Source organism: Geotrypetes seraphini, chromosome 9 (assembly GCF_902459505.1).
Source record: "Geotrypetes seraphini chromosome 9, aGeoSer1.1, whole genome shotgun sequence".
Lineage (NCBI taxonomy): Eukaryota > Metazoa > Chordata > Amphibia > Gymnophiona > Dermophiidae > Geotrypetes > Geotrypetes seraphini.
The window spans coordinates 119,228,472-119,240,697 of record NC_047092.1 but is presented as its reverse complement, the minus strand read 5'-3'; the positions used below and the strand labels follow the sequence as shown (position 1 = coordinate 119,240,697).

Genomic DNA, 12,226 nt, shown 5'->3' with positions numbered 1-12,226 from the left:
GTCGAGTCGCTTCCTTTGCTTCAGCCTGAGCTTACACACTCTTTGCAGGGAGCAGAGTCTCTGCGAGTGTCTGGTCTGGGATCCAAGCACGTGAAGCAAGGAGCAGAATCTTTGCAAGTGCCTCGGAAGGAATCCTCACACTCTATACAAGGAGCAGAGTCTTTGGGAGTGTATTAAGGTTCCTCCATCAAGCCTCTGGAGCTTCGATCTACAGCCTCCAGTCCTATCCATTCTTTGGTGGCATCGGTTGCTTCTGTCTCCGAGGTGAAGTCTCCTCGATCTTCGAGATCTGCTTCCAAGCATCGTTCTCACTGACTATCGAGGCCTTCATCGAGGCATACTTCCAGGCATAGTTCTTCTTCTAAAGAACGTCCCTCTTCAACTAAGCCTCACTCTACTCCTACTTTGACTAGACCGCCGACTCCTCGCTCGAGGTCTCCACTTCCGAACTTCGAGGATGCAGCGGATTTGATTGCTTCGTCCATATTCTTTTGATGCCTTTTTTCCTGCCGAAGCTTCATCTTTGACCCAGGCTGCCTCGACGTCCTTGAGTCCTTCTCGAGGCAAAGCATTGGTGGATCAGCTATCTTTCTCATCTTTTCTTCGTCAGATGGCTGTTGACTTGGATCTTCAATTAGATGCTGTTCCAAATACTCTAAGGAGTACCTCAAAGTCATGCATCTCCCTAAACCTCCAGCAGAGTCACTTAAGCTTCCTCTTCACAAGCTTTTGTCTCAGACTTTTGGTTGATGCCTGGAGACTCCTTATACCATACCGGCTGTTCCAGCAAATTGGACTCTAGGTATAAAACTGTACATCGCAAAGGGTTTGACAACTCACAGTTATCTCATCAGTCCCTGCTAGTTGAGTCCTCCTTGAAGAGGTCCCATCATTCCAAGGTTTATGCCACCGTTCCTCCTGGAAGGGAAGGGAAAACTATGGATAAATTCGGACGTCGCATCTATCAAAATGCCATGATGTCCTCTAAAGTCCTCAATTATAATTTTCATTTTATTACTTATTTTGAGTTCCTCATTTCTCTATTACCAAAATTCTTGACTTATTTGGATACTCAAAATCACTTTGAATTTCAAGAAGTCCTTGCTTTTTTCTCACAACTCCAATTACATCTCCTCCAGTCATCTTATGATGCCTTTGAGTTGTCTGCCCGGGCAGCTGCTTGTTCTGTAGCCATGCGTCACCTTGCCTGGCTTCGTACCATTGACATGGACCCTAACCTTCAGGATCGCTTAGCTAATATTCCTTGTGCAGGCAATGACCTCTTTGATGAATCTATCGAGGCAGCCACCAAAAATTGTCTGAACATGAAAAATCCTTTGCTTCTATTGTCATACCTAAGCCAAAGCCAGCTCCTGCCAAACCTACACGCCCTGCTCCTATCTATCAATGGCGTTTTGCTCCGAGGACGGCTCCTTACAATCGCCCTCTTCTTAAAAAACAGCAGCCTCAGAAGCAACAAAAACCTCAACCTTCTGCTGCACCTAAGGCTACCCAGCCTTTTTGACTGTTTAAAACAGAGCATAACCTCCACCTTCTGACTTTGCCTTCTTTTCCCCCTATAGGAGGTCGTCTCCATCTTTTTTACCACCGATGGATGTCAATTACATCCGACCTCTGGGTACTGATCATCATCAGGAAAGGATACTCTCTTCATTTCACTCAAGTTCCACCAAAGCTTCCTCCAAGAGAGTATCCTTCCAATCCTTTCCAGACCGCCCTTCTTCTTCAGGAAGCTCAAGCTCTGCTTCGTCTCCATGCCATCGAACCAGTTCCTCTGGACCAGCAGAACAGGGGTTTTTACTCCCATTACTTCCTTGTTCCGAAGAAGACGGGTGATCTGCGGCCCATTCTGGATCTCAGTTCTCTCAACAAATTTTTGGTCAAAGAAAAATTTCAAATGTTATCCCTGGCATCTCTTAATCCCCTTCTCGAGCAGAATGACTGGCCTCCCATCAATACCTCGAGCAGAATGACCGGCCTCCCGTCAATACCTCAGATTTCGGGTGGGGAATCTGCATTATCAATACAGAGTGCTGCCCTTCGGCCTGGCTTCCTCTCCTAGAGTGTTCACCAAATGCCTGGTTGTAGTAGCAGCAGCTCTAAGGAACCATGGTCTTCAGGTATTTCCCTACCTTGACGACTGGCTCATCAAAGATTCAACATCTCAGGGGGTTATTGTAGCGACCCAACGGACTACCTGGTTCCTACAAAGTTTGGGATTCGAAATCAACTTTCCCAAATCCCATCTTCAGCCCTCACAGAATTTACAATTCATTGGAGCTGTTCTGGATACTATCCAACTCAGAGCATTCCTTTCACAACAACTTCTGGAAGCTCTTCTTCAACTCTGTCATACAGTGTTTTCCCGCTCTTCCATCTCAGCGAGACACATGATGATACCTCTGGGTCACATGGCCTCCACAGTACACGTCGCTCCTTTTGACAGACTTCACCTCAGAATTCCTCAGTGGACTCTGGCATCTCAATGGACGCAGGTTTGCAACCCACTTTCTCAAAACATAGCAGTCACTCCTTCATTGAAGCAGTCTCTCTGTTGGTGGATGCTCTCTTCTAATCTTTCCAGAGGCTTGCTTTTTCAAATGCCCCCCCATCAGAAGGTCCTCAGAACAGATTCTTTGACCTACGCTTGAGGCGCTCATCTCGATGGTCTCCATACCCAAAGCCACTGGACCAGTATGGATTGTCAGTGTCATATCAATCTATTGGAACTCAGAGCAATCCTCAAGGCTCTCAATACTTTCCAACATCTTCTTCACGACAAGGTAGTCCTCATTCGGACGGACAACCAAGTCGCCATGTATTATATCAACAAACAGGGAGGGATGGCATCTGCCTCCCTTTGTCAAGAAGCTCTGAAGGTTTGGGACTGGACAATCCGCCACAACACCTTCCTCAAAGCTGTCTATATCTAAGGGGCGAAAAATTGCTTGGTGGACAACTTGAGTTGTCTTCTGCAACCTCACGAATGGACACTCCATTCCTCACCTCTTCATCACATTTTTTCACAGTGGGGAACACCTCAGATAGACCTCTTTGCAGCTCCCCACAACTACAAACTACCTCAGTTCTGCTCCAGGATATACTCTCCTCATCGCCTCGAGGCAGATGATTTTCTCCTGGAATGGATGAATCTCTTCCTCTATGCATTCCCTCCATTCCCTCTCATTCTTAAGACTCTGGTTAAGTTAATGAACGATCAAGCCACCATGATTCTGATTGCTCCTCAGTGGCTGAGACAACCTTGGTACTCCCTTCTACTTCAACTCAGCAGCAGGGAGCCATACCTTCTACCAGTTTTTCAATCTCTGCTTATACAGAGTCAGGGATCTCTGCTTCATCCCAACCTGCAGTCTCTACACCTGACAGCTTGGTACCTCTCAGCTTGACTCCTCTGCAGTTTTCTCAACCTGTCAGACATTTTGGAGGCTTCTAGGAAACCTACCACTAGACAATGCTTCACAAAAAATGGACTAGATTTTCTACATAGTGTATTTCTCATGATAAGGAGCCCCAACATTCCTCCTTATCTTCTGCTTTGGATTATCTTTTGCACTTATTGACTTCTGGCCTCAAGTCTACATCGATCCGAGTCCATCTCAGTGCAATTGAAGCTTTTCATCAGCCTATCAAAGGGAAACCCCTCTCTGCTCATCCGGTGGTTTCCAGATTCATGAAAGGACTTTTCAATGTCAAACCTCCTCTCAAACCGCCTCCTGTGGTTTGGGACCTCATTGTTGTCCTTGCTCAACTGATGAATGCTCCATTTGAACCAATTGACAAGGCTCATCTGAAATATTTCACTTGGAAAGTGGTCTTTCTCATTGCCCTCACTTCTGCTCGACGAGTCAGTGAGCTGCAAGTTTTAGTTGCTGATCCACCTTTCACAGTATTTCATCATGAGAAGGTGGTCCTTCACACTCATTCTAAATTCCTCCCTAAAGTGGTCTCGGAATTTCATCTCAACCAATCCATTGTTCTTCCAATCTTCTTTCCAAAGCCTCATTCTCATCCAGGAGAAATAGCTCTTCATACTCTGGACTGTAAATGTGCTTTGGCCTTCTATTTGGAATGCATCAAATCACACAGAACTATTCCTCAACTTTTTGTCTCTTTTGATCCCAATAAGTTGGGACATCCTATCTCTAAGCGTACCATCTCCAACTTGATGGCTGCTTGTATCTCATTCTGCTATGCCCAGGCTAGATTACCCCTACACAGTAGAGTCACAGCCCATAAAGTTAGAGAAATTGCAGCTTCAGTAGCTTTCCTCAGATCTACACCTATTGAGGAAATTTGCAAGGCTGCTACTTGGTCCTCGGTTCATACTTTCACTTCTCACTATTGTCTAGATACATTCTCCAGACGGGATGGACAGTTTGGCCAAACAGTATTATAAAATTTATTCTCTTAAATTGCCAACACTCCTACCATCCCATTTTGGTTAGCTTGAAGGTCACCCATATGTGAGAATAGGCTGCCTGGGATAAAGCACAGTTACTTACCGTAACAGGTATTATCCAGGGACAGCAGCAGCTATTCTCACAACCCACTCACCTCCCCTGGTTGGCTTCTCTGCTACCTATTTGAACTGAGGAGACGTGCCCTACGCTGAGCGGGAAGGCATTCACGCATGCACGGTGCGGTCGACTCAAAATTTCGAGTTTCTTCAAGCAAGTCTGCTTGCGAGATTCTGCATCTGGGCTCCACTGTTGACGTCACCCATATGTGAGAATAGCTGCCTTCTGTCCCTGGATAACACCTGTTACGGTAAGTAACTGTGCTTTTTGGCAGTGGGAGGAGTCTAAATAATGTACAGACAGTTTCTTTGTTGCTATGACATCAGAGGAGTGTTTGCTGAATTCTTGCACTTTGAAAGAGTCATTGTACAAGGGTTTTGTTTTGTTTTTTGTAGGGGAGGGTTTACTGAGCATGTGCGAGCTCCACCCCCTGGTTACTCAGTTATGTTACTAGCTTAGGAAACAAATTGTATAGAGGGGATGGAGGATGGGCAAATGTGGCTGCATTACCCTGCTGTCTACAGAGAACCTCTGTTACAGGTAAGCAACTTTGCTTTCTCCGGACCACAAGCAGGAGAAATGCAGGCACACTTGCTGGTGAGTCCCTAGCTTCAAGCAAAATTGGGAGGAGGAGGAAATAAATTATAGAGCAAACAAATTGCGGAGGACTGATTGTCCAAACTGAAGATATTGCACTGAACTCTGATCCAAACAAGTGAGTGTATGAACTGAGGACCAGGTTGCTGCTTTGCAGATATCTGGAATTGGGACCTAATTCAAGTTTGCAATTGAGGAACCTGTGGCTTGTAATTTCTTTGTATAGTGAGTTTCATGGGGAAATGTCCTAGTTCTGCTCTGCACCCATCATTGGAGGAGGGCTAGGAGTGTTCTGTGGATGCAGAATTTATTTGCCTTTAACACCATATGGGTGTAAGCCCCTTTTTTATTTGGGTATCTAGATGAATTCCTAGTTCCTGCCTGGATGATAGCAAAAGGGGAAAGTAAGAATTTCATTGTCAGGACCAGGGCTGGGTACAACTATAAAGTTGGTAGGCTGGACAAACTATGCATCAAACTATTCACTGTCTCACACCTCTAGGGTCCTCGGGTTCAAGTTTTAAGTTTTATTATGGCTTGACATACTGCTTTAAATTCCAAAGTGGTTTACATCAGTGTTCTTCAATCTTTTTACACCCGTGGACCGGCAGGAAAAAAAGAATTATTTTGTGGTCCGGCAAACTACTAGGACTAAAATTTAAAAATCCCATTTCCGCCCCATCTCCGCGAGCTCGGTCCCCACAAATCATCTGATCCCATCCACACAAGCCTCAGTTATGATTTTATATTGAATGTATTTTATTAAATTATAAAAAGAAACAATATTCTGTACAATTGTCATTTTATAAATACAAATAATTCAGAGCAAAGATCAACAAAACCCCTGTCTCCGCTCCCTTTCACATATATCCCCTCTACTATCAAGAAAACTGAACAAGCCAAATTATTACAGAATGCTACACAGAAATATCATGCTAACAGAATACTGCAATCACACATGACAGGAATAGTTTTAGGGGAGTGCAACTAGGGCAACTGCCCCTAAGCCAGCTGGAAGCTAAAGAAGCACTGCCTGGGTTTTGCAGTCCCCAGTTATGTCTAACACCAGCTCTAGCAGGATATATATTTCAAATCTGATATATTCTAATCACAAAACAGAAATAAAATTATTTTTTTCTACCTTTTGTCGTCTCTGGTTTCTGTTTTCAGTCTTCTTTTCACTCTCTTCCTTCCAGCGTCTGCCCTCTCTGTCTCTTCAATCCAGCATCTGCCCCTTCCATCCACTGTCTGTCCTCTCCCCCTTCCATATGGTATCTGTCTTCTTTCTATGCCCCTCTCCCCCTTCCATCCAGCTTGTGCCCCCATCTCTCCTTTTTACATGATTCATTTCAGCTTCACTGCTCTCTTCATTTTTATCTCTCCTACACCAGATCTATCATCGTTGTCCCTCTCTGCTTATTTTTCTGCTGACCCCTTCCTATCATCAATCTCTCTACTTTCTCATGCATATGTCTCCCCTTCCCCTCCTCTAATCTCTCTGCCAGCTGTTTCCTTCCTTTTTTCATTCTCCCTTCCCTCCTCCTGTCCAGCAGTAACTCTCTTCCCTTCCTCCCCTCCCAGCAGCATCTCTCCTTCTCCCTCTCCAGTAGCAGCTGTCCCTTTTTTTCCCTTGCCCAGCAGCTTCCCAGACTCCTTTCCCTCCTCCCATCCCAGCAGTATCTCTCCTTCTCCTTCCCTCCAGGTCCAGTAGCAGCTGTCCCTTTTTTTCCCTTGCCCAGCAGCTTCCCATACTCCTTTCCCTCCTCCCCTCCCAGCAGCATCTTTCCTTCTCCCTCTCCAGTAGCAGCTGTCCCTGTTTCCCCTTGCCCAGCAGCTTCCTAGACTCCAATAGTGGCTTTCTCCCCTCCCAGCAGCTCTCCTTACTTCTCAGCGCAGTGATTCAGGAAGGCAGCCTTGGGTCCTTTGTTGGGTCGCGCCGCCTCTGAGGAAAGAGGAAGTTGCATCATCAGAGGCAGCCGTGACTCAGCAAAAGCCCCGAGGCTACCTTCGTGAATCGCTGCGCTGGGAAGTAAAGGAGAGCTGCAGAGAGGGGAGAAAGCCACTGTCGGAGGCTCCCCAAGATGTCTCCAGCCCAGCACAGACTTCAGCTGTTGATCTTGCCGGCCCTTCGCGGACCGGCAGGAAATTGAAGGGAGTCAATCTTGCCGGCCCTGCGCAGACCGGCAAAAATTTCCTGCGGACTGGCACCGGTCCATGGTCTGGCGGTTGAAGAACTGTGGTTTACATCATTCAAATTCTAAAAATTCTTTTTTTTTTTTTTTAAAAAAAAGGGTAGTGACATACATAGTAAAAGTTTCTATTGACTAAACATGATACAAAAGAATAATGGGTAGGGTTACTTTGCTAATAATAAAAATTAAATGGTATAGGGAAAAACATTAGGGAGAGTGGGTTAGTCTGGGTTGTGCCCTTTGTCTAGATCTCATACGTATCTTTGAAGAGAAAGGTTTTTAACTTGGACTTGAAATTATATGTTAGTTTTCTGTCTCAGGGCTATGGGGAGAGAGTTCCATAGAGTGGGTGCAACTACTGAGTAAGTAGTTTTGTGTGTTGTCATAGAATAGCTGTCAAACAGAGGAGACTATAAGAAGATATTGTTGTGATGATTGAAGTGATCTTAAAGAGGTTTCATATGGGATCAAAAGTCTATCAATAAATTAGGGGGAATGATTACTTTGAATGCAAGAAAAATAGTTTGGAACATAATTCTATGGGAAATGGGCAACCTGTGGGCATTTTTTAGAAAAGGGGTTATATGGGTTAGTCTGCATGGCCTTAACTTGCATATCTCTTGAAACAGATACATTTTCAAGTTATGTTTGAAGCACGTAAATGAAGCATCTTGTCTGATATCCTGAGAAAGTGCATTCCAGAATGTCAGATCATGCTAAAAATTCTGTAGCATTGAATGGCATTTGGTATGCATCCAAAGGAGTCTAAAGGAGTAGGGTTACCATATTTCCTCTTAAAAAAGAGAACACCTGACCCCGCCCAGTTCTACCCCCAGCTCCGCCCTGTTCTATTCCCAGCCCTGTCCCCATACAAACCTCCTGTCTCTATCCCCAAGCTTGGGGCCATGTCTGGAGGGCTTCGGCACATGCATGGACGTTGACACAATGACATCACATACGTGCTCATATGCATGTGATAGCATTGCATTGATATTTATAATCCAAAAATATAGATGTGGATTAAAGGAAATAAGCATAAACCAGTCTTGCCAAAGATATTCATGCACTTGGTCTCAGTGGCTCGGTGAGAGTCAACACGAGGAGGAAGAGGAGCAGTAAAGTGCTGCTGTCAGGTTTGGTCAACATTTAGCCTCTGTTCATTGTTCCTTAGAGCCGTGGAATGTGGAAAGCTGCGCCGACCCCCAATCGACTGCAGCTTCGGAATAAAACACGAGTAGCTTTGGCAAGACTGCAGTCGGGTTTTATGCTTATTTCCTTTAATCCACATCTGTATTTTTGGATTATAAACTTCATTTAGGATCCCTGAGGAAAGCTTGTTCACCGAAACACGGACCATGTTGGGTCCTTCTCCTTTAAGATATACATTAAGTGGATTGTTATTGTTCAAACTTCCAATGAAATAAAGCCTGCCTCAAGAACACCTTTCTCCACAGTTTCTTTTGTTGATAGAGTTAGGACTTACATGTATATTTCTTGATTTTCCAAAGTATATGCATAAATTTTCTAAAATACAGTGTATGTTGTGCATATAGGAGGTCTAAATATATGCAAATAGTTTTAGTATAACCATATTTTCAAAGGAAATATATGCACTGGAGGATGTTACTAGCCAGACTTTACGGTAGATATCCTGTAAACAACAGGATGGTTGGATATGCTGGAGTGAGCTTGGATGGCAACTTCAGCATTTTGAACCTAGGACAATACCAAACTTTACAGTCTACGGCCCAGAAATATCAAAGAAGAGACAAGTTAATCTAATCATGTATTTTAATGAGTATAACTTATGGGCAGACTGGATGGACCATTCAGATCTTTATCTGCTGTCATTTATTATGTTACTATCCCCCTCTGTTACTAAGGTTCGCTAACCAATTAGCTTGAGCTAATCAAATTAGCGTATGCAAACGCTAAAGCATCCATAGACTAACATGCATGCGTTAGCATTTAGTGTACGCTAATCGGTTAGTGCACCTTATTATGTACAGTACTTACTTTCCCTTTGGAAACTGCACAAGATAGGTGAACTGTTATCAAAAGGGTCCTTTTACAAAGCTGCAGTAAAAATTGGCCTTATTGTGCCCTTACATGGGTCTTTTCCATGTGCTAAGGATATTTTTACCACAGCCATACAGACCTAATTTTCTATTTTTTCCATTAATGACCATATGCTAATATTCTCATATATAAAACATATATCACTTAATATGGGAAATACACTACCTAAGCAGCATAATCCTATTCAGGCCTCAGATTCGGAGCATACGCGTAGTCATATCATGGACTGAACAGTCAGTATAATGTTATAGCTCCATACTCCAGTCATAGGCCAAACAACTTGAACTTAATTTTTTTGAAACTTTTTCTTAAGTGAAGCTTAAATAATGTGATTTAAAAGTCCAATCCTATAAAATTTAAACTTTTAAACTTTAAACATATTCACAGTGCATTTCTCCCTTAATAGGCAGCTGAGTTACTTATCTCAAGCAGTTTTCATTGTTGCTTGAGCATCCCATTCATTGTTTAGTGTGATTGCCTGTTTAATGCCTGAGCCAACGCGACCAGCGTTTCGTGGACAATGTTTTAAGTCCACTGCGTCAGGGCAAGTAGCCAAAGGACATTAAGGCATCTACAACAAAATAAAATAGTTAATATCATATCAAAACTTAATTTAAACAAAAAACAGAAGAGTACTCACTGTGTGCTAGGACTGCCAAATTTTCTCAAGCATTGACAAAATGGCGCCAGCGTTCATTTTATACACTTCCGGCAACGTAGCAACACATGCGCATTCACGCATTAAAGTGACAATACAAGTACTAGTTAAAAGATATACTAGCAAAAGTATATAGCAGTTTCAAGGTAGCCAACTCATTTAGTAAAAATGTTGCCACTCTAAATTAGCATTAAGGCCCTCAGGATCTAAAGTGCCTAAACGATTTATCCAGCGTTGTTCGTGCTGGGCTAAATACCGTTTGAAATCACCCCCTCTACTGCTCTGGGTAACAACCTCAATGATAACCCCTTTCAATGAAAAAAAAACCCCATGATTTTTATCTATACAATGACAAGCTAAAGGGGCTCCTATTTTTTGATTTTTAATATTACTCTTGTGTTCCACCAGACGAGTACTGAATTTCCTCGAAGTTTGCCCTACATAAAATAAATTGCAAGGACATTGTAGGATGTAGACAACCCCTTGTGTCTTACAGTTAGAAGTTTGTCTTAATTTATAAGTTTTATTATCTCTGGGGTTAGTGAAAATATCTGTATTCATCATTATTGTGCACTTTTGGCATCCCCCGCAGCTAGTATGTCCTTGAAAAGCCTCTTCGGTGTGCTCAAACTTAGCAGATAGAGTAGAAGGGCAAAGAATTTCTTTAAGATTACGCTTCCTACGATACGCTATACGTAAGTGGAAATCTTGAAATACTCCAGAGATTTTAAGGATATCCCAATGTTTTCTCAGTGAACGGACGGTCTGATGACAGTCATTTGAATAGGTTAAGACAGGTTATCACTCGTTCCTCAGGTTGCAAAGATTTATGATTTTTTGGGATCAACAAATGTTCACGATGGTTAAAAAGAGCTTTTTTATATGCTGTATTAATAATTTTTAGGGGATATCCACGTTGTAAGAATTTTTTCTTCAATGACTTTGCTTGCTGCTTAAATTCTAGTGTAGAAGATTCTCCTGATTCTCAAAAATTGAGAGTATGGTAAACTTTTCTTTAGTGCAGGAGGATGAGCGCTTGAGAAAAGGAGGGCAGAGTTGCAAGCTATAGGTTTAAAATATACTTCAGTATGAAAGCTACCATCTTTTATTGTAATCTGAACATCTAAAAATGAAATTAACTTATTACTGTATGTGTGAGTGAATTTCACTTTCGGATGGCATAAGTTGATAAATCCTAAGAATTGCACCAGATCCTCTTCACCTCCATTCCAAATTATGAATATATCATCTATATATCTTGTCCATATTTTGATCTTATCAAAAAATTTTGAAGGATATATCCATAAACGTTCAAACTTATCCATAAATAAATTAGCCACTGAAGGGGCCATAGTGATCCCCATGGCTATACCTGATTTTTGTTGAAACAAGGAATCCTCAAACATAAAGAAACTCTCAGTAAGAACCGTGTTCGCTAATTGAACTAAAAATTCCGTAGGTACTTTAGGGCATACTCTTTTGTCTAAGGTTTCTTTAATAACATCGATTGCCTCATTGTGTGGAATTATTGTATATAAAGATCATACATCAAATATTTGTAAAACATCAAATATTTGTAAAACAAACAGCTGCTTATATTTAAGACACTACTGAATTTCTTAGAAAGCTAGATAATATCAACCCGGACCCGCAATCCATAATGGTAACGATTGATGTATGTTCTTTATATACAATAATTCCACACAATGAGGCAATCGATGTTATATGATATGCTTTTCTACTCTCTATATGCTGTCTCCCCCGCGTTGTGGCTGAGTGGCCTTACATGCTGTTTACTGAGTTGCTGATATGTTGATAACTTTATATTTTACTATATTCTGCTGTTTGAGATGTTCCTGGTGTGGGACATATTTGTTCCTCCTCTCTTCACGAGTTCACTATCCCGTGGTTAACTTCCCATACAGATAGCGAGATGATATTTCTATGTATGTTTTTTATTCTTTTTGACAGTCTCTGGTATTTCACAGTCATACTTTTCTCTCCTACCTTGTTGCAGCATGACTTATGGTTCTTGAATATTAATAGGTGGTATATCACATGCCATTACACTGTTTAACTCTTAATGTTAAAGGGTTGAATAACCCTATCAAGCAGAAGAAAATACTTGCTTACTTATCCAG

At 42.4% G+C, this 12,226-nt stretch overlaps 1 protein-coding gene and 1 long non-coding RNA gene across 3 annotated transcripts in view; one reads left to right on the top strand and one right to left on the bottom strand.

Annotated features, from left to right (window-relative positions):
• LOC117366350 overlaps positions 1-12,226 on the bottom strand; it is a 175,211-nt gene that overhangs the window by 23,761 nt on the left and 139,224 nt on the right. The window lies entirely within an intron of this gene.
• Positions 1-12,226, top strand: part of LOC117366348 (allantoinase, mitochondrial-like) — a 174,323-nt gene that overhangs the window by 32,167 nt on the left and 129,930 nt on the right. The window lies entirely within an intron of this gene.